Consider the following 22524-nt stretch of genomic DNA (forward strand, 5'->3'; position numbering starts at 1 on the left):
TCAGATTACCTGAGGCTAACTCCATCACATATGACACAAATATGGACAGAGGTTCTAGGAACACACTACATAATTTTCCGACCAAAGTGCTATCTAGAACAATTGTACCTACGACGTTCCGATCAGTCAGTCTATTTATGCATACACATTATACATTATAAACGTTTATACATTATGCACAGTGTACACGTTTTAAACGATTTTTGCGCGACTAACCGTTCGGCCAGTGTTTTTTGGCAGACATAACTTTGACTAAAAAAATTGTGATTTCGTACACACTGAAATTATATATGACCTCTCTGCATAGATATGCCAAATAAATTTAAATAAAGGGGTGAACATCACAGGCAAAAACCACAATCTCAGATTCTGGTAAAGGCAATACGCTATCGCCATTCATTCTATACAACATCTTTGTGTATAGTGTACATTTGTTTGTTTACAACTGCACATTTACGATTTATTTTAAAATAATGGCCAAAGTTGAACTACAGCAAGCTCGTTGTCTTATGCCTCTCACTATGGCAAGAACACTGTAAGCACAGACCCGGGGGGAAAGAAAGAGAATGAATCAGACCTGTTGGACCAAAGAGTGGTTCCAGAGGATAGACTCATTTTCTCATATGCCTCTGCTTCAGGAGATATGAAACAACAACCCTAAAGAGTAAGAATGACAAGATTTCCTAAAGATGAATGAGCCCACATTCCCAGAACTGCTGAAAACTTGTCACCTCTCTCATCCAGAGAGAGGAGACCTATTTAAGAAGACCCATATCTGCAGACCAGAGACTGGATGCTACCCTGAGATTTTTGGCCACAGGAAGGACACTGGCTGATCTCAAAAACAGCACAGCAATTTCAACTTAAACTCTGGGTCTAATCATACCTGAGACCTGTGATGCTATAGTTCAAGTTCTGCGTGGACAGTATATGAAGGTTGGTAAAATAAATAATGTGTTATTTTAAAAAAATATTTTTTTATTAAATAGAAACTAAACATATTACATAAACACCTAAACCATATAAAAATTGTGTAATAAAAAAGGAACAGGAGTCACAGCTAGTCATAATGCAAATGTTCACTGTTTTCTAAAGGGGATTGGACTCCCTGTATACTGTAGAATACTTGTGCTACCCATAGGTGGAGAAGTCCTGTTGGCTGGCATGGTAACAGATTGATTTCCCATGATAGGAAGTGGCATGTGGAGTGGTAGTGGCCGACATGTATATGATTGGGCCAGTCTGAAATGTCCTTGCTCCTGTGGGCGGGGATTGTGTTAATGCAGTGTCTGGTGAGAGATCCCCCTTGCTGACCTACAAATTATGTCATACACCAAACGTTTCATATCTTGTTGAATTTTTCTACTTGCATTTTTCATTTTGTTTGTAAGAATTACTCCTAGGAGATAAAATCCGTCTTTTCTTTTTTACATCACTTGGGTTGCAGACTCTATCATCTTTCGTGTGACAGCATCACTTTACTCTTGAACACAGACCATCTTTTTTTTTCTCCTGTGACTTTGATCCTCTTGTGGCTGTGTGGGTAGATTTGTGATGTCCTGCTGTCTACTATCAACTGGCGGGTATGTAATATTGTGCCGTGTTGCTCCGCCACATCACAGAATCTGGCTTCAGATAAGACAGCAGGCTGTATAATGAAAACAGAATGTAAACTAGTTAGTGTAACATTAGATGCATGTGATTTCAATCAGTGTCCAAGGTGAGGAAATGGTAGTAGTCCTTGTGGTAAAATAGACGTTGTGCTCTGTTTCTTCTTTAAAATTACTTTAAATACTTGTTCTTTCTTCATATAGATACTATCGTCATATCTGACGAAAGTTCTAAAGGATAGAAGGATGCAATACGCACTAATATTTATAGTACTACCAATGAAGGAAAAGGTTGTGTCAAGAAGATGGAAAAGCCGAACAAATATTTAAAGAATTGAGGGCTCACATCAATTATATTAAGTAAAAGTTCCACAAATAGAGGAGAAAAATTACCTGGAATTCTTTGAAATATATGAGAAAGTAATGTTAGAATACAATAGCCAGCTTAAAAATTAAATATGTTATTGGATTAAGAAGTTCTGCAATTTCTTTGTTTTCTACATCCATTTCACTGGATATTGTTTAAAAATAAATGCTATTGAGAACACCTTTGTGGTTTATTTGGTTCACTTGCAAGAAAATAGACCTCAAATAAAGGGAAAACCAATAAACATGTTCAATACACGTCCTAGGTCTTTTGAAAGCAGTTGAAAAATTATCTAAGGTGACATATGCAATACACATCTATGCAATACAGAGCTCTGTTCTTTTGGTCTAGGCAGGATGGACACAGTTATCTTATTATGCAAGGAGACATATGCAGTACACATCTTTATAAATTGCTTCCTACTCAGCCATTACTTTAAGTTCTATACACATACCAGTTTTAATGACCATAATATGTATAATCAATACACATAAATATATAAATATTATGCCAATGTATTTTAAAAATAGTTACATATAATAATGCAAAATCAAATAGGTGGACACATGTCACATCAGGAAATAAATAATACTTTAATGAAAATATGTATTTTCACATGTGATAAGAACACATGTTGGATACACTTGCATACAGGAACACATAAATGTCATATGGAGAATATAAAACAGGTTAACTATTGCTTCTCCATTAAAAGCACATTATCCCCATTTCACTGACGTTCTGACACCACACCACGTGGTAGAGACAACATCATAAATTTAAATATACAGACCCAGAAAGGGGTCGCTGTTTCAGGAACTATTGGCAGTTGGTAGATCAATTGGTCGTAATTTCCTACACACTGCAAGATCGGAAATCGGTTGGAACGAGAATTAATGATGATTGGTATTTTGGAACGACAGTCGTTCATCATTCAACTATACACACTAATGATGCAATATTGGCACGAATGGTTGTTTATCACTAGATTGACCCAATAGTCGGCTGAAAAACCTGTAGTTTGTACCCAGCCTTATTGAAACAAAAAGAATTGTGGACGGATGCCACTTTTTCGTTCTTAAGCATCATATTGGAGTTAATGGGACTGATGTTGAGTTGGCAGCAAAATGGGAGTACATTATATATCATATATATATCATATTTCCACAAATATGCAGAGCCGTACAGATTTTGAAATGCATCCTAATTTGTATCTGCAGCATATACGCCTGGTTTACAATAGCTCATCATCAGGGATTATTTGCACCTGCCCTATAGAAGGCTCAAAAGATATGCTTACTAACAGGCATATATGAGTGTTTCTGATGATCTTTATGAGCTGCATTTGTAGAAACACACCTTTACTGTGCTCAGCTAATGTTAGATCATCATCATCATCATCATCACCATTTATTTATATAGCGCCACTGATTCCGCAGCACTGTACAGAGAACCCATTCACACCAGTTCCTGCCCCATTGGAACTTACAATCTAAATTCCCTAACACACACAAACACACACACACACACACACACACACACACACACACACACAGAATACATCCCTGTCCTGTCTCACCAAGTGAAGGCAGGTGTAAGTGCCATTATTGTGCAAGTCTACATAGACTCCCACTTTCTGGGCATGCGCAGAGCGATTTCATACAAACTGGCATGCGTCCCACTCTGTGCTAGCCCCAATATTCATTAAAGCGAATATTCCATAATCTAAAATGGGTTCTAGATTTATTGGTACTATTGAAATAACAGAAATTGTCAATAATTTCACAGTCCAGTTACAATTGCCAACCACTTTGAAAATGCCAAATGTGTTGATTTCCTTTCTATTGAAATTATCCAGAAACACTAATGTCAACTATTTTAATTGGAATCAGCATGGACCTCGAGACCAATCATGCATACCCACTAGCCATGTCCATGAAAATCTTCTCCTCTTTCTATATAAAGACCTATATATAAAGACATGATTGGTGTTTTGTCTGTGATCATTATATATTTACCTTTTGGACAACTGGATGTAATTTGTGTTTGGATCTACTGCAATTCGTATTTTGCACAAGAACTGGGGGGCAACCGAGTACTCGTAAACACATGGGAAAGGGGGCAACTAAAGTTGAAGATCACACTAGCCTGGTCACTCATATTACATGATACACAAGTCCAGACATGGCAATGCCCCCAGAATTAAAATATATTTTTTTGTTTTTTTTATTTTGTTGCTTTGTGTAGAGTAACAAGTAAATAAAAGCAAATATTGAATGTAGTGAAAGGATCTGTGTCTTAACCATCATAGAAGGAGAATAAAAATATTTAAATTCTGCCTTAATTTAATTTTAATTTAATTTGAAGTTAAAAATAGATTGAAAGATAAAAAGCATTTGCAAAGTAGGGCAGCAGCAAAAATAAAAATAAAAATACATAAGTATTTGGCATTCCTTGAAGAAACACCCCAGCAGACATAATGATACACAATGCCTTACATTGCATTAATTCTATTAAATTAATAAAACAATTTAAAAAAGTATGTATAATGGACATTACTGAAAAATATAAGTATCTAGTAAGGTATGCAGCTTTGCATCATCAATGAAGGGTCTTTTTTAGAAAAATGCTAACAAAAAGCAGCCATAGTTCACTGCATTGGTGACAGGTGACAACCTCCCATTGTCTACAGTTGAGATGCCTGTCACAGTTTGCTGCTTATCAGTCCAGCTCCTAGTTATTGATTGAACAAAAAGTCTTTACTCTTTCTTAATTGAATTAGACAATTTCTACTTGGAAAGCATTTCTAATGGGCCTTATCCAGTTTGGATAAGCTGACAAGCACCAGATAACACTCCAAGATTAGTACTGTAAAGCTAATCTATAAAGTAATTGTACAAAGGAAAACATTATCTTACTCTCTTGACACCATAAATAGAGCATATCGTGTTTTTCCAAATTTTCAAAGGGTCAAATGTTTTGAGCAATTATTTAACACATATTGAATTTTGACAAAAAATAATTATAAAGAAAAATGTCCATGGTGTACAAAATATAGATGCAGCGGATGGGCCACATAAATAGACAAAACAAAGATACAATGGGACTTAAAACATCAATCATGCTAATATTGGCCTATATAGGTGATCAACAGGTAGCAGAATTAATCAAAATTTTATCAGATCCAGTTAGATTTGCAGATAAACTGTGTTGCAGACAATTAGGAAAAAAAGTAATTTTTGCAGCCATTACTTTTATTGGACAACATAGTGCATGTGTACAATTTCCTCTACAAAACAACAGGTCAGTATAAAAACAAGTGAACAACTAGATCACATTATTGTGGGTGTTTGCTTTGTAGTCAGGCAAAGGAGTTAGGCTGAAACATAAAATTACGTTTTACAAAAGCTATTTTTAATTATAAAAATAAGGAAACAGACTTGGTAGTGGTGTTTACTTAAAAAAATGACAGAACATGCCTCATACATTTTTTATGTTATTCCAAAAGAAAGACTACAGTAACCTAAAAGTTCAGTGATCTGCAAAACCGAGTTGCTAAACAATTGAGAAGATCCACTTAACTTGATGCAGCACATTTTCTCATTGCTTATTATTTATAGATAAACATGAGCAAATACAATTAGTGACTTGCACAGCTTGAATTAATTTCTAAATTGAGGCTTACGACTTATTGCAGCTATTCATCCAATCAGATTGAATACATGGTGATCACTTGAAAACATGAAATAAATAAAGCAGTCATTTAATTCCTTTAGCTATATGGGTCATTTGTGTGGTGGCTGGGGTTTGGACTTTCTGGGTGTAATTAAAGACAAAGCCAAGCACAAAATTAAAATGTTTAAATACTCTCTTCACTGTTTCTTGTATTTCTTTATCTAAAATGATCATTCTATGCATTTTTGAAAGACATGTCCACCTTTGTGAGCTAGGCATAAAAATGTGACTTTTACATAAACTCAAATATCTGTATACGTATCCTTCTAAAGCTGTACTTTGAATTGCACATATTTCACAATATATGAAAATGTAAATATAGGGTATAGATACGTCCAGCGCAAACATGTGTCTGTCATCAACTCGGAACCTTGAACCATGTCAGATGCATCTCTAAGGTGTAAAGGATGACTTGTATCTCCACACATCTACTATACTGAACTTACACATGAACTCCACCAAACATCTATCTAAGTGTAAAGAGCCGCAATTATAACATATGCTTCAATGAAAATGTTCATTTAAGGATGTGAGAATAGTACTGTATTCAGCATTTTCTTTATCTATCTCACACTAAAACTATTTTGTAGCAAGGCTGCTTATTTGCAACTATGCAGAAATGTAAAAATGACACATTGTGTAAAAGACAGTTTCAAGGACCTATAATGTTCCCAATAAGCTGTACTATTCTTACCATTCTGTTGCCGTGTCACTTAAGATTGATTGTACTTAGCACATAAATTAAATTGTGTTTTTTTAATGAGTGAAGTTGCATAACCTTAATTGTTATTACAATTCCCTAATGACGAAAAACACATTTTAAAACAAAATATAAACAGTATACAATCTACTTGCTCAGATTTCTGGGAATGTATCAATGTTAGAAATTTGGAGAAGCGAGGATAGTATGAATTATATCATGCCAACTTTATTCAGGGAATAATGTATGCATTGTTTAACAGTCTATTGTATCTTTCCTGGAATTTATTTTAAAAAACTTGAACTTTAGAGTGACAAATTCTTATAATGATATTTTTCCTTTGCTGTCCATTGTAACCCAGTACACCGTTTAGTCATGTCCAAAAAAATTTATGCAATTTAACATACACACTCGCGTGCAGACATAATTTTGCATTTTAGTTACAAGCTTTCAAGATTTCATAGGTCTCGTATGAAGGCATGGTATAAAGTATAACCTGAAAGATCCTATATTTATACACACACAAGTATAGTGCTAATCAAATAGCCAACAACTCGACCCACATGTGTCAGTGGCTAACATGGTAGAAAACATTAAAGGAGCTTTAACATTAATGTCTCTGAATTGAAGCAGCTGACTGACCATAAGCTACTACTGTTGCAAGAGAGAGATTTTGCTAACAACAGTGCAAAACTGCACGTATACAGTAACCTATAGTAACTAACCAGACATTTGCTTTTAATGTATAAGTTGCCTTAGATCATTAAAACTGATTGCTTGTTATGTGGTACTGCATATTTTTACTTATACTCATTATTAATAAATATCCACTATAGAACTCAAACAGTCATTTCATATAAACACACATAATTTAGGGAGCATTTGGAAAACATTTACCCTTGCACAGATGTACTTGTTAAAAAATAATAATATTGGGAAAACCTGGTATAGTCATTGACTGAGGATTCAACAGTGCGGCTCTGAACAGCTGAAAATGTCACTAATACCACTGTTAAATATGGTTCTTGGTTTCAAAATGTGGAAAAAATAACAACAAAATGTTCTCTGATAACATTAAACATGCCTGTATCATTCGTTGTCCAGGTTATACATTAAGGTAGAACATAACATACAGTTCCATTAACACTGACACAATGCTAGTATTTTTAGTAATTTGCTTATCTTAAACAGAAATAAAATGATTTGCATTTGGAAGCTAAAGGGCAAAGCATCAGTTAATATTTCAATGTTTACCTTTGTTATACCTTTATGTAGAAATTATTCAGGGTTATAACCTTTTATTCTTAATTGCTTTTGTGCCTGCTGTTCTTTTAAAAGATTAGTAACTTACATGTCAAGAAAAGAATATAAGTATTCAAATGCTGCCAGTCATACTGATTTTAGAAAATAATTGATTTATTGTGTTCTAAGGTGTAATATTTTGTCTTACTATGAACGTCACATCTAATGGTACCACCTTCAAGATTTACATTTTTACAATATCATAACAGGGATGGGTTATTTGTGTTGACAGAGTAGGGGAGGGCTCACCTTCGAAGTCTGCACTTGAAAAGTGTTGCTTTATTGTTGACTTGGTTGCTGCCTTTATGGGTGTTTCAGGTGTTCCCGTTCCTCTAGATTCTTAATTTTGTTCGGTTTCTGCCGTGGTGCAACTGTGTCGGTGGTGTAGGTTGACTTTTGTTTCCGGGTTGTTTTCCCTGTTGGAAGAAGAGAGGGTGGAGTAACTGACTGTCTTTCTACCATTTCATCTTGGATGTCCTCTCGCTAACTCAAACTCACTCTTTCAAAATCAGAATTAATAATATTCTCACCCAAGAATAAAAGCTTTCTGCCTGACATTTCTATTTCTGGTGACAACATGACCATAAATTCCACCCTGCAAGCTCACTACCTAGGTGTAATCCTTGACTAGCAACTATCCTTTGTTCCCTGCGTCAACTCTATATTTACATCATGCTGCATACATCTAAAAAAAACCATTTCCAGAATACGTACATATCTCACTCAAAACACTGCAAAATCTTTAATTAATGTACTTATCATCTCCTGCATTGACTATCGCAATTCCCTTCTTACTGGTCTTCCCAAAATCAGACTCGAGCCACTACAATCTATTTTGCACACAGCGGCTGGATTGATATTCCTTACAAATCGTTATTCCTTTGCTGAGTCACTCTGGAAGTCTCTACATTGGTTGCCTGTTTTTCAAAGAATCCAATATAAAATTCTTCTAGTAACATACAAGGCCATCAAATAGATAGCACCGACATACATCTCTTCACTTGTCTCAAAATATCTCCCAACTCGATACCTCCATTCTGCACAAGATCTGCGTCTCTCTTCCACTCTCATCACTTACTCTCATCACTTACTCCCGTAGTGGCTACACCCACTATGTGGCATTTACTTCCTCGGAACACAAGACTTTCCTCTAGTCTTCAAACCTTCAAGCGTTCTCTGAAAACCCACCTCTTCAGACAAGCTTATAATATTCCTCTACCACCCTCTTAATCTCCCTAGGTTACCCTATTACCACCCTCTACACAGCTAACGCAAGACAACAAACCTCTGACCAACATAGTTGTGTGACTAAGTATACAGCCCACTAAATACTTTGTAACCTTTGCATTCTAGCTGGACAAATATTCAATGTGATGTAGCACTTACCCTTGTGTATCAAACCATTGTTCCATAGATTGTAAGCTTGCGAACAGGGCCTTCTTACCTCTCTGTCTGTCTGTATTACCCAGTATTGTTTTAATACTATTGTTTCCATTTTTAAAGCACTACAGAATCTGCTGGCGCTATAAAAATAAATGTTGATGATGATGATGATGATATGCTTGTTTAACTCGGGGTGAAAGCTTACACTTACTTGATGCATATAACCAGTTGGTTCTCTTACCTATGCTGTTTTCCCTTTTTTATTCAGAAAGAACATTTTTTTTATGCTGATGTTGGTTTAATTCAGTCACAAAACTCAGTAGTATTTGGGAGATTAGGAAAATATGCATATATATGTGAATCCGAGATATGCATACACATGCATATAGGAAATCCATTTGTCCTGTACCTCACCCCTTGTTACTTTTATAAACACTGCTCAGCCTTCTGTTTCACAGCAACCCCATAGAAATGAAATTAAACATGATATAACTGAACAGAAGAAAAGCTGTAAAGGAAAGTGTCACTCACTATATTCTGAACTGTTACAGAACCTGAAACACAGATTTTGTGTAACTAAGTTGTGTCATGTAGGCTCCAGTGATGTAAATCCGGCCCTGGTGCTATAGATGGACAGCTTTATTTTAATACAACAACTTAATGACTACATTTTAACACCCCCACCCCACAATGCAACATCATTTTACAGAAATTTGACAGAAGGTAAATACATGACATAGGATTTCCATATTAAACTGCAATACTCACATTTTACATGCAGAAAGGCGTCTTTATAGGTACTTGTTTGAAGTAATTATTTGATTCTTAAAATATTCTTGCCATTTAAAAAGTATTGAAAAAAGAAAAAAATCTTGCACCGAGCTACACCACACTTAGAATTCACGCAACGCAGCTGCAGGAAGGGGTTAATTGCTAATCCCTTCTAATAAACAACCAAAAAACACACACATATAGCAATGCTGGAGTGTGATAGATAAGTAGGTGACTAAAATAAAAATCAATCAAAAAAAGCCAAAGCCGGATACATATAAATCAGTCAAAGCAGAGATAATATAGTACATAATTAAATAAATCAATGTTAAGAAATGCATACACATCACAGCCAATATATAAAAAGCATGGGAATAAAATCACTAGGACACAAGTTGCATAGATTAAGATTGTAAAGTTTTTGTGTGACAGACTATAATGTTATTATAAGTCAAATACACCTGATATACTCCATATACTAGGATAATCACACAATCTGTTCTTAAAAGGGACAGGTCAATATTACTTAAACCAAAATGTCAGGATGATCAAATAGGGATTGAACCTCCAAATAGGAGCAATAAAGAGGAAGACTTACCCGTATTTATATTTAAATATAACACAAAATCAATGTATATTAAAAAAAAATGAAATATTGAAACAGGATGTAGTACTAGAACCTCTATTAGGTGATAAACAGAGCTGTTTTCCGTAGGAACAGAAATCTTAAGAGCTTTTAGGCATCTAGCCACTTTATATGGAGCAAGATACAAATAACTAATGCTTTTAGCTGGCTTCCACCAAAGCCATTGTGTTGCTATAGATGCAATAAAAATGTGTGTAGCACATAAAAGTAAAGAAATTGTTTCCACAATTTCCAAAGATATATTTCCAATAAGACAAATCATAAATTGTGATTCGAGTTTTGTGGTCTATATGTTGTAATATAGAAATGTATGCATTTCTTAACATTGATTTATTAAATTATGTACTATATTATCTCTGGTTTGACTGATTTATATGTATCCTGCCATGGCTTTTTTTTATTGATTTTTATTTTAGTCACCTATGTATCTAGCACACTCCAGTGCTGCTATATGTGTGTGTTTTTTGGCTATTTAAAAAGTAATAAAATTGTCTTGCTAAAATAAATTAATACATTTTTTGTTTAATATTTTTATGGCCTCACATTTTTTATTAATATAGGGCCTGCATACTCTGCAGTGCTTTACAACAAGAAACAAACACAATAAAAAAAAACAAGAGTGTATATTAATAAAGAGATAAAAAGATAAGGCATCTCTTCTCGTAAGCTTAAAATCTACAACAAAATCGGAGTATGATGCATTAATTTGAGTGTCACATATTGCCATACTGGTCCAGCCAGACTGCAATGAGAAAAAGTATTTATTAGGGCTTTATGCTCCATCTCCTTAACTGTCAAAAGCTAAGCTACCTGATGACCTTCCCTCTACACAGTTACCCAAAATGTATATTCATTCTATTTCTACATTCAAACCTTCTGACCACCTAACCAATGCTATGTGTCTGGATCACATAGCCCCACTCATGCTCTTTCTGCCAGCTCATGCCATGGCACTTCTAAAGTTGGGGAAGAGGCTATCCACCTCAATTTGCTTGGACAAATTCATACTGCACAGCTTGACAGAGCATCACCTCAAGTTGAATGTTGGACAGCTGCATGAAACATCAATTAAGTGACCCAAATGTGTAGAAGGTTAATTCTCTGCTACAAAGTGGTTCCAAGAGGCTTGCCAAATTCAGCAAGATGTTTCCCACTTTCTCTGTGACACTTACAATATGGGGGTAACTTTTGATGATGATCTGCATCTACACTGGTGATCACTGACAGCAGTTGCAAGTTTTGAAGCTTAATCCCTTAAAGTTCCCAATTATTCAAGACTGAAAAAGTAGAAAGCACCACTTTTTTGCTCTACATGTTGAAAGTATTTCTAAGTATATGTTTATTCTCTTTTCTGTATGAGTTGAGATGTATTAAACAAAAGGGGTAGCAAATGGAATGGTCATCAAAAAGTTAGAAGATGAATTGACTGTATAGACTGTTATTGTGTTCTATATACATATATCCATTACACATAACTAACATATTTATTTAATAATCACACTACAATGACCAGGTCAATTTTGCTGGTAAAAGTAAACTAAAATTGAAAAGTACCTACAGCATGTACAAAGAGTTCTGTTTCCTTAATAGACACATTTCAGTGTATTGGTGCAGCTCAGAGACCGGATTAGAGCTCAGGGACCAAGCGATTAATTAATTGACATCCATTTGACCTTTAAGAGCATTACCCATGAGGATATGGATACATACTACCTGAACAAAAAGACCTGAGAAGCTATGAGAGAATTCCTCTTCTTTTAATTTATATGCAATACTAGCATTGTTGTTTGTAAAGAATTTGATTAACAGTCTAGTCATTGCTAGTGGAAAAAAAATCATTTGTTGTCGCTGTATTAAACATTTTTTTCTTGAGGTATAAGTGTCCTTAAACAAATTGTACTTTAATTGATAAAAGCATTTTGTAAAAGATAGAATACTTTTATATTTAAGGTGTGTTACACTGAGCATCCGTACGTGATATTTACTTACTAAGAGATAACAAAGCTTAAAAATGACTGCTCGAATACTTGATTATTGACACTGACTACAATGTCATATTAATAGTGACCTATGATTCTTACTTAAATTTATTGGCCTTATAACTCCAGATAACCCCAAAGGGCAATTGAAGTTTAGCAGTGAAACCACAGATTTATAACAATACATTTACCGTTTAGAAGTTTATTTATTAAGTTCAAATTTGCCCAGGGCAGTAGTCGTAACAGCCAATCAGCAATAAGCTTTGATTCAAGATAAGCTTGTTAAAGCAATAAATAAATAAATTGGTTCATTGTAATCAATGACTCAACAATAATTCAGAAAATTAATTTTCAGTAAGCTTAAACCTGCCTATCAAGGCACATGATATTCTGCATTCTTCAAGATTGCACCTAAGTTAGTGCAAACACAAAATATATAAATACAATAGAAACAAATAAAAAAAAAAGACTACTGAAATTATATGTGGACTACATACTAAAACATGGAAGAAAAGACATCAATACATTAATATGGATGGTTTAGAGGAAAGATTTGATCTAATATTTTATATGGAAGGTTTTTTTTTTACCACATATGATGACAGCTATGCAACTAAAAACATGCAACTAAAAGAGAAAGAAAATAAAAAATACGGAACAATGCTAAGAATACAAATTTACACCCAGTAAAAGTACAGTACCCACATTATGTTTGAGCCAATAGAAATGGTTACTTTTGGCTTAAGCTCTGATGTCCTGCCCATTTCCTAGTCATCTATTAATCCCTATTAGATCACTAAAGCTAACTGAAAAAAAGCCATGTTATTTAATCAGATACCTCTATACAAGCAGTACTAATATTATTATTATTAGAGTTAATCGGTTCGGGTTCTGTGAAATCCAACAGATTCAAGTTTTGGGATTCCAAGTCGACCTGAAACATGACTCGGTTTCTCTCACCAAATTCGGATGTGAAAACAAGGCAAAAATTAATTTCCGGTAAAATGTTGAATCTCGCGAGTTTTGGATCAATATATTCTATACACATAGCCCTCTTTCCTTTTCTCATCTGCCATTTTAGAAGAGAGAGCATGTCAGAAGGAGGGTGACTGCAGTTATGTACTCAGAAAATCACTTGAAGAGAGTTAGACAGGGTGAAAGAGGCAATTTATATAGCAAGCAATAGTTGTAAGCTGTAATACAGTAAATACAGCTTACACAAGTAGCGTTGCGCATGCGCAATGAGCTACGTTACTTGCGTAAACTCTATTTACTGTATTAGGTGATTCCCCCACTAGCGTGGGAAAATCACATAATACAGTAGTTATAGCTTACGCAATTAACGTAAGTTCATTGCGTACCGGACCTCCTACCTAGTAGGAGGTGTTAGCGGCGGCTCCACAGTTTTTTTATTTTTCTTCAATCAACATGACAGTGTCGGGATCTTACAAATATGGGGCTCCCCTGGCCGAAGCAAAGAAGACTTCAATCAACAAGGGGCCCCTTCTGGGCGAAGTGAAGAAGATATTATTCAAGCCATTATGGAAGTATAATTTTGCTGGGACTGGGGCAAGCCAAAACTTTTGGAAGTATAAATATTATGGGACTGGGGCAAGCACGGAGCTTTTGGATTAGAAAGAAGACATCTTTGGTGAGTATTTGCGGTGTTTTTATTTTTAATAAATAGATGTGATTTAAATGAGGGTGGTTAGTGTATTTATTGTGGGTTTTTTATTTTTAATAAATAGATGTGGTGTTTACTAGGGTGCTGTTGTTTATTTAACATTTTTTTTGTGGAACTACAGGTCCCAGCAAGCCAGGGATGTCAGGGCATGTTGGCACTTGTGGTTCTCCAAGTGCCAACATGCCCTGGCTGCCGTGGATATGCTGGTGCTTGTAGATATACAAGCAGCAGCATGGCCACACTGTTTTTGGCAACCTGGCTGGCTGGGACTTGTAGTTCCACAAAACAAAATGGTGTTCATTTGTTTTTTTCATTTTTTATCGCCGTATTACCTTATTAACCACAGCCCAGGGGTAGTAGGAAGAGCCCCAGTGCTATCAGCACTGGGCTGGTTCTTTCTAGGGGGGGGGGGCCCGCTCGTTTTTTTTCGGCGGACCCCACTCCCTAGGGAATCCAGCCCAGCGCTGAACAGTCTAGGGTTGGTTAGTCATTATGGCAGGGGGACCCCTGCCGTGTGTCCCACTGCTATAGTGCCACCAACCCTGGCTGGTTTGCCTAGTGCTGGTAAAGTGAAAATCGGGGGGACCCCACGCAAAATTTTCCCCCGATTTTCACGGGACCAGAACTAGTCAGGCAGCACTAGGGTTAAGCATGAATAGCGGGGGGACCTCACGCTTTTTTTTTTTCAACTTTTATCTATTCTTTACAGTTTTAACACTGCCAGGGCACTGTAACAGTGATGTGTTTATACAACATGCTGCTATCAAGCAGCGTGTTGTATCTGGCGTGTTTTGAAGCAAACTCTCCTGAGTTTGCTAACTCGCAGCTTCATACATTTGAGAGCTGTATAGCTGCAGTGGAAAACAGTCGGGAGTTTAATCTCTGGCGATTTTGCAAATAGCGATTTTGACAGAAGCACAACTCTGGCGATTTTGCATGAAATCTCAGCTTCATACATCGGCGAGTTTCAACTCTCCCGAGAAAATCGCTGGAGTTGCAAAATCGCACTTTGATACATTTACCCTATGGACTTTTTAATGGAGAAAAAACAGGGTGCTGTATGACTGTGGACAGCACACTCCAAAAAACAAATAGATTTCTTCCTTTTAAAATCCAAAGTGTGTGAAACTGAAAGCAATTTTGTGATAGATAGTATTAGTGAGTGTGACATTTCAACTATTTAGTGGGGGAAAAAACAGAATGTTCTTTCAGTATTTGCACAATTAATATATTTCTAGCTTTTAAAATACAAAGTGTTTCAAGGTGGATGTAATTTTGTGAGGGGCAGTATCAGTTACATTTTTAGTAAGCGGTCAAAAAACAGGTGTAAACACCAAAAAAATAGGTTTCTTGCTTTTAAAATAGAATGTAAAAATAAAGGTAAATAGCACTGCACCTAAGTATACTTGCTGCTTACAAAATAAATAAATTGCAAAATAGAGTGCAGTGCACAGGATACTGATGATAAATGCACACATACGGAACAAAGAGTAAACAAATGAATGTTATAGCTCTTTCAAATGATTTATATAGATGGACTCACTTATCAGCGGAAATAGCAGTCAGTTTTCTTACCCTACTCTTTCCCTGATTGCCGCTCTACATCCTCCTAGTTCTCCCTGATTCGTTACTTTAGGGAATGGTAGGAAAGTCCAATACCGACTGAACTAACAGTCGCAATGTTTTCCTCCTTTCGCAGACTCCTGGAACCCAGGTGGAGCACACAGTACTTTCTTTGTACAGAAGCCTAAGTGAGTCAAAAAACTTCCAATAAAACTTCCATATAGTCTCGAAAGTCTCAATTTAACGTGTTTCATCCTGTTGGACTTTATCAAGGATAGTTATAGAGTTCCTCCTATTTCCTTTTATAATCACATTCCTCAAATAACTTTATTAACAATTGTTCTTATATTTAAAAGTAAGTAAAATTGCATTAGATATAATGCTAAATGAATAAAATACTGCATAACAAGTACATGTGCAAAGAATGTATGTGCATTGTAGGATAGTATATAAAAATAAACAAAATAAAATAAAAAATAAAAAAAAATACAAATAATACAATGTTTAGCTAAAATGGGGTATACACTTTAAAAATGGCCATAAATCTAATTCCAGATTAAGTCCTGATGGAGCCAGAGTTTTAAGTGTGTAAATGTATTCCGTTTCCAATTTTGACATAATGGATAAAAAAATTTCGCTACATATTTTATGCCTAAAAATTTCTAGCATGTGGGTTCTCTATTGTGCTTCATTAAGAAATAGTTAGACACACTATGCGTAGTTATTCCTCTCTTAGTATTCCGGATGTGTTCCATTATCCTAATTTTTAATTTTCTTTTGGTGCGATCCACATACTGGAAGCCACACTGGCATTCCAAGAGATATATAATTCCTTTTGAATTACAATTAATTCTTTCTTTAATTTTGTATTCTTCTTTGGTAGTTTTTGATTTATAAGTCAAAATGGGAGTAGTTGATTCCATTTTGTAGTTTCTGCAACATAGATATTCAGTACAGTAAAAAATCCCAGAGACGTGACCGAAACACTCTGTTTTTGTATTGGTAGGGTGCTCTAGTTGAGTATATTCCTAAGATTATTGGCTTTCTTGAATACTATCATAGCTTTAGATGGAATAATGGGTTTGAGGTCTTCATCGTATAATAAAACATGTCAATTTCTTTCAATTATATCCTTAACCATGTGATTACTGCAGAATTTAGTAACAAATACTGCTTCAAATACTTCTTGTTCTTCTTCATTTTTATATTTTAAGAGTTGGCCTTTTCTCATCAAGAAAAGGCCAACAATAGGGAAGACAGCTATAAGACTGCCTATCAAACATGATATGTCTCCTGTAACCTGAACCTTAGATCTCCATAAAGTGCTTCTTACATTATCATATATAACTAAAAATTCAATAACATTTGTTCATAAACCCAATTTCCCAATTGTAAAGCACTACGGAATATGTTGGTGCTACATAAATAAATGGTACGAAGGGCAGAAGGACCCTTAAGGAAGAGGCTAAGTAGCTGGAGAACAGAGATATAAGTGGTGGAGAACAGGAGGAGAGGTGGCCCTGCTCGAAGGAGCGTACAATCTAAGTGGAGGGTTGGACGGACAGAGACACAAGGGCGGAAGGAGGAAAGGGGGAGAACGGAGGCTGAGATGGGGAAGGGGGAAGAGGGGGGAGAGGAGAACGCCAAGGAGGAAAGTTAAGTGGGAGACTGGAAGGCTTATAAGTAAAGGTGGGTTTTTAAAGTCCGTTTAAAGCTGGACAAATTGGGGGATGTACTGATGGAGCGGGGGAGCTGGTTCCAGTGGAGGAGGGCAGCCCGGGAGAAGTCTTGGATACGAGCATGGGAGGAGGTAACCAGGGGGGAAGAGAGGCGACGGTCATTGGCCGATCGGAGAGGGCCGGATGGAGCGTGAATAGAGATGAGATTGGAGATGTAAGGAGTAGTGGAGTTGGAGAGGGCCTTGAATGTAAGTGTGAGGAGCTTGAACAGGATTCTGTAGGGAATGGGAAGCCAGTGAAGGGCTTGGTAGAGGGAGGGAGACAGAAGAGGAGTGGCGAGAAAGGAAGATGAGCCGAGTGGCTGCATTGAGTACGGAGCAAAGAGGAGCGAGTTGGGAGCAGGGAGGCCAGTAAGGAGAAGGTTGCAGTAGTCCAAGCAGGAGGTAATAAGAGAGTGGATGAGAGCTTTAGTGGCATCTTGGGAGAGGAAGGGCCAAATGCGCGCATTGTTGCGCAGCTGGAAGCGGCAGGATTTGGCAAGAGAGAGAATGTGAGGGGCAAAGGAGAGAGAGGAGTCAAGTATGACACTGAGGCAGCAAAGTTGGGGAACAGGGGAAATAGAGGAGTTGTGGACAGTGATAGAAAGGTCGGAAAGGGGAGGGGGATTGAGCGGGAGGAAAGATAATGAGCTAGTTTTTAGCAAGATTAAGTTTGAGAAATCTAGAGGACATCCAGGAGGAGATGGCAGAGAGGCAGGCAGACACCCTAAAGAGGAGGGAGGCAGAGAGATCAGCAGATGATAGGTAGAGTTGGGTGACGTTAGTATAAAGGTGGTACTTGAGACCAAAGGAGCTGATGAGTTCACCCAGGGAAGAGGTGTAAAGAGAGAAGAGTAAGGGTCCGAGAACAGAGCCCTGAGAGAACCCAACTGGAAGGTTGGAAGGGGGAAGAGAGACCCAGAGGTGGTGACAGAGAAGGAACGGTCAGCAAGGTAAGAGGTGAACCAGGACAGGATGGAGCCGGAGAGGCCAAAGGACTGAAGAGTGTGGAGCAGGAGCGGGTGGTCATGGTGTCAAAGGCTGCTGAGAGATCCAAGTGAATGAGAAGGGAGAAGTGGCTCCTAGCTTTAGCAGAGAGGAGATCGTTGGTAACTTTAGCCAGGGCAGTTTCAGTGGAGTGGAGGGGCGGAAGCCAGACTGGAGAGGATCAAGGAGGGAGTGTTCAGAGAGAGAAGTGGAGAGGTAGTTGCAGACGAGCCTCTCAAGTATTTTGGAGGCAAAGGGTAGAAAAGAAATGAGGCGATAGTTGGAGAGAGAAGTGGGGTCAAGATTAGGTTTCTTGAGAATGGGTGATACAAGAGCATGTTTAAAGGAGGAGGGGAAGATGCCGATGGAGAGGGACAGTTTAAAGAGGTGATAGAGTTGGGAGCAGGAGCTGGGGGAAAGGGAGCGAAGGAGGTGTGAAGGGATGGGATCCAGGGGACAGGTAGATGGGGGGGAGGATGAAATGAGAGAGTGGACTTCTTCACCTGTAGTGGTGCGGAAGGAGAATAGGGGTTGGTGGCTCGAAGGAGAGGAAGGTAGAGTGGGGGGGCGGGCAAGAGTGGGGAGGAGGAGATTTCGAGTCGGATGGCCTCGATTTTAGAGGAGAATAAGGAGGCAAAGTCAGTGGCAGTCAAGGAAGAGGGGAGAGGGGGAGGGGGGGCAGGAGAGTGTTGAAGGTGGCTGCAGGGGTTAGAGGAGTGGGAGGAGATGAGGGATTTAAAGAAAATTGTTTGGCGAGAGAGAGGGCGGAGCTATCGGAAGAGAAGATGAACTTAACATGGAGAAAATCAGCCAGGGAGCGGGATTTTCTCCAGTGTCGTTCAGCCGTATGGGAGCACTTTTGGAGGAAGCGGGTAAATTTGGAGTTCCAGGGTTGGGGTTTGGAGCGGCGGGGGTTGACAAAGTGGACGGGGCGACCGCATCAAAAGCGGAGGTGAGGGTGTGGTTGTAGAGGAGACTGCTAGGTTGGGGCAGGCCTGGGAGGAAAGGGAAGAAAGGAGAGTATCAAGAATAGAGGACAGAGTAGCCGGATCAAGAGCATCAAGGTTACTCCTGGACAGAGTAGGATTGGGCATGGGGAGGGGATCGGGAGAGGAGGAGAGAGAGAAAGAGAGAAGATGGTGGTCGGATAGAGGAAGGGGAGAAATGGAGACATCAGAGAGACTGACTGACTTTATGCACATTGCTCTGCCACTATGTTTCATAGGGATTAAATCTTTTATCAAACTCACATGTATTTGTGCCGCTGCTCTATCACTAATTTCAGCCAGCCGGCACTCATCATCATCATCATCAATATTTATTTATATAGGGCCAGCAAATTCCGTAGTGCTTTACAATTGGGAAAACTTTAATAAAACAATACTGGGTAATATATACAGAGAGCTAAGAGGACCCTGCTCGTAAGCTTACAATCTATGGGATACACTGTAAATAAATGTAAATGTATGTTAATGCTATAAATATTAATGTAGAATTTTAGTTACTTTGCACAAATTTTAATAAATTCCCAGATCCAAAACCAAAACTAAAATAAATGAGGTTCTGGTTTGGTTTTGGTTCTGGTTTGAACAAAACCAGAACCAAAACCAAGCACACAGATGGTTTTAGAACCAAAACCAAAACCAAAGCACTCTAATTATTAGTATGATAAGTGTTTTGTCATTAAGCCTTTGAAGAGGTTCTATGGGAGGTTGCCTACGACTTGGCCCATAAATAATAAGTGGACCATTACCTTTTAAATGGAGAAAAGTTCCTAGGCCTCCAGCAAATGGAAAATTAAAGCTATATTCTCCCTGGATGAAGCAGATGGGGTGGGTCATAGTCACTCAAAATCTGGAATCTTGTTTGAAGTAGTCATAACTACCCACTACACCCCTAGATCTGCCACCTGGAGTACTCTCATTGCCTATTTCATTATTCTCCTTTTGGATGATTAAGAATTGAATGGTGCCACGTTTATAAGAGAATAGAGTGATGTACCAGAGTAAGGATCTTTTGCATCTTTAAGGCTTGCACTTAGTTCTCATGGGGTGAGCTATTGAAGTTATCATCTTTCAATTATGTTTGTTAATTTTATTTGCAAAAATACTGTACTCACTCATGTATTTTACAGCTAACACAACACCACCCTCTATTTGAGCCATGTTAGAAAAAGTATCAATTCAGCAAAAGAGCTTTGTTTCAGAAGTTCAATTTCTGCCATCGGTGTCTTTATTGCATCTCCTTTCCAGATGACACCTATAGCATCACATTGCTTTGCTCTAGTTGTATAGGTTGAAATAGAGATGCATAGCACATATTCACCTCTCGATCTGTAGATATTCATCCATATGTCTAGAGAAGTGTGAATGAAGTGATTTAGGTAAAGCGATTTGGAAAAATTTAAAGATTCTTTGTATTTTTACTGATTTGGGGCCCTGAAAATAGCAAGGAGGCTTGTGCTATAGTTTTACCTTTAAGGAACCAATCTAAATGCAGGAAAACATCACATGGTTACAAATGTCAATAAATACTGCTTAACCCAGAGCTAATTATAAGTAGAAGTTGGGCATTTTGAAAATTAGGCAAATTCAGTGATTGTCCTTTGGCAAAATAATTTGGAAATTGATGCCCCTTTGCTAAAATATCAGTAAATTATTATTGCCCACTAGACAATCAGGGCTGGAACATAAAAAAAAATCTCAAATGTCATATCTGTCAACGATAATGAATGTAATTATAGTGGCTCTTTTTACAATGGTGGGGTGTAGTGCTTATCATGCAAACACCTACCTCTTACCCAGGGCTACGTCAAGCTTGCTCAGTCCTCTCTACCCTATTTTCAGGCTATGTAGGGTTTAATGTGTAAAAAGGTCTTTGCACATGGAATATATTAACACTCACATTAACCTTGTCTCACAGTACTCGCCTCCCTTGCCTCTCTCAGTCTTTACTGGCTGTAGGCCAATGTCACCTCTGCAGAGGGACTCCCATTCTAGCTGACTGTTGGCCGCATGTAGAGTTAGACGCAAGTATGTTTGCGTAGCATAAAATATGAATTTCACAACTGTGCTTGCACACAAAAAGACGCTTATAGAGGCCAATTGGGTGAGGGAAGGGTTGCACAAGCATAGGCCAAGTAAAGGCGTGTTCAAGTAAATGTGACACATTTGCAGATACGCCTGACAGGAAATATATCTGTTGTTGGTGCCATACCCCTGGTGCTAGATATGAACTGATAATGATGACCATCAGCTGAGATGTGTCTGACTCAGCATTCAACGTATCTTTTTCCACATGCAATTTATTTCTGTGGTTTAGATGGAAATGGCATCCAACTCTACATAAGGCCATATGTCTCTCACTCACGCAACTTCCATGCAGGCCTTGTACAGTACAAAAAAGAATTATGCATCACAAATTATATTCTAATAATACATCACACTAATAAAATGCAGTAAAGTTGCAGCAAAAAGTGCAATATAAATGCAAGGTTGACTAGACCAATAATAGATAATAGTCTTTTGGTGATAGGTAATATACTAGGTTATTTTCAATAATATTAGGGTATTGGAAGTTCATCTGTTCTCACACATGAGGGATTTTTTTTCTTTGAGTGTAGATGTATAAAAATACTAATAATAATGTTCACATGATTCACTTTTCAATAATAAATTCAAATGCACACATCCTGAAGTTCTATTATTGCTCTGTGGATTTATTTGGTACATGAGTTCATAGGAAAGAAAGCAGGATAGCATGATGTTGTTCAACGTAAAAACAATATTTTATTTTCACAGTATTATTACATGCTTGAAGATGCTAACTTAGCGTAAATCGTCTATTAGCTGTAATATCAAGGTTAGTGACAGATACTCCTGATAACAATTTTGGAGCTCTTTTCCCATTATCATCATCATCATTTATTCATTAATTCTGCCGCTCCTGTCAACATGCAAAAAACATGGGGGTACATATACAAATCATAGAAGTAAAAATATACAAGTATAAAGTATAAATGTATAGGTTAGACTAAAAATCATAACATTCACACAAATGTAAAAGAAACACAAAGAAGGT

The 22524-nt window shown here is 37.4% G+C and overlaps 1 long non-coding RNA gene across 1 annotated transcript in view; it reads right to left on the reverse strand.

Moving 5' to 3' along the window:
- Positions 1 to 1043: 1043 nt before the first annotated feature.
- Positions 1044 to 22524, reverse strand: part of LOC142142903 (uncharacterized) — a 123342-nt gene continuing 101861 nt past the window's right edge. The window contains exons 2-3 of the long non-coding RNA XR_012689386.1: positions 7964 to 8130; positions 1044 to 1648 (exon numbers count right to left, since the gene is read on the reverse strand). This is a non-coding gene — a long non-coding RNA (uncharacterized LOC142142903). The remainder of the gene's footprint in view (positions 1649 to 7963; positions 8131 to 22524) is intronic.

The sequence above is a fragment of the Mixophyes fleayi genome, chromosome 3, assembly GCF_038048845.1.
Source record: "Mixophyes fleayi isolate aMixFle1 chromosome 3, aMixFle1.hap1, whole genome shotgun sequence".
Lineage (NCBI taxonomy): Eukaryota > Metazoa > Chordata > Amphibia > Anura > Limnodynastidae > Mixophyes > Mixophyes fleayi.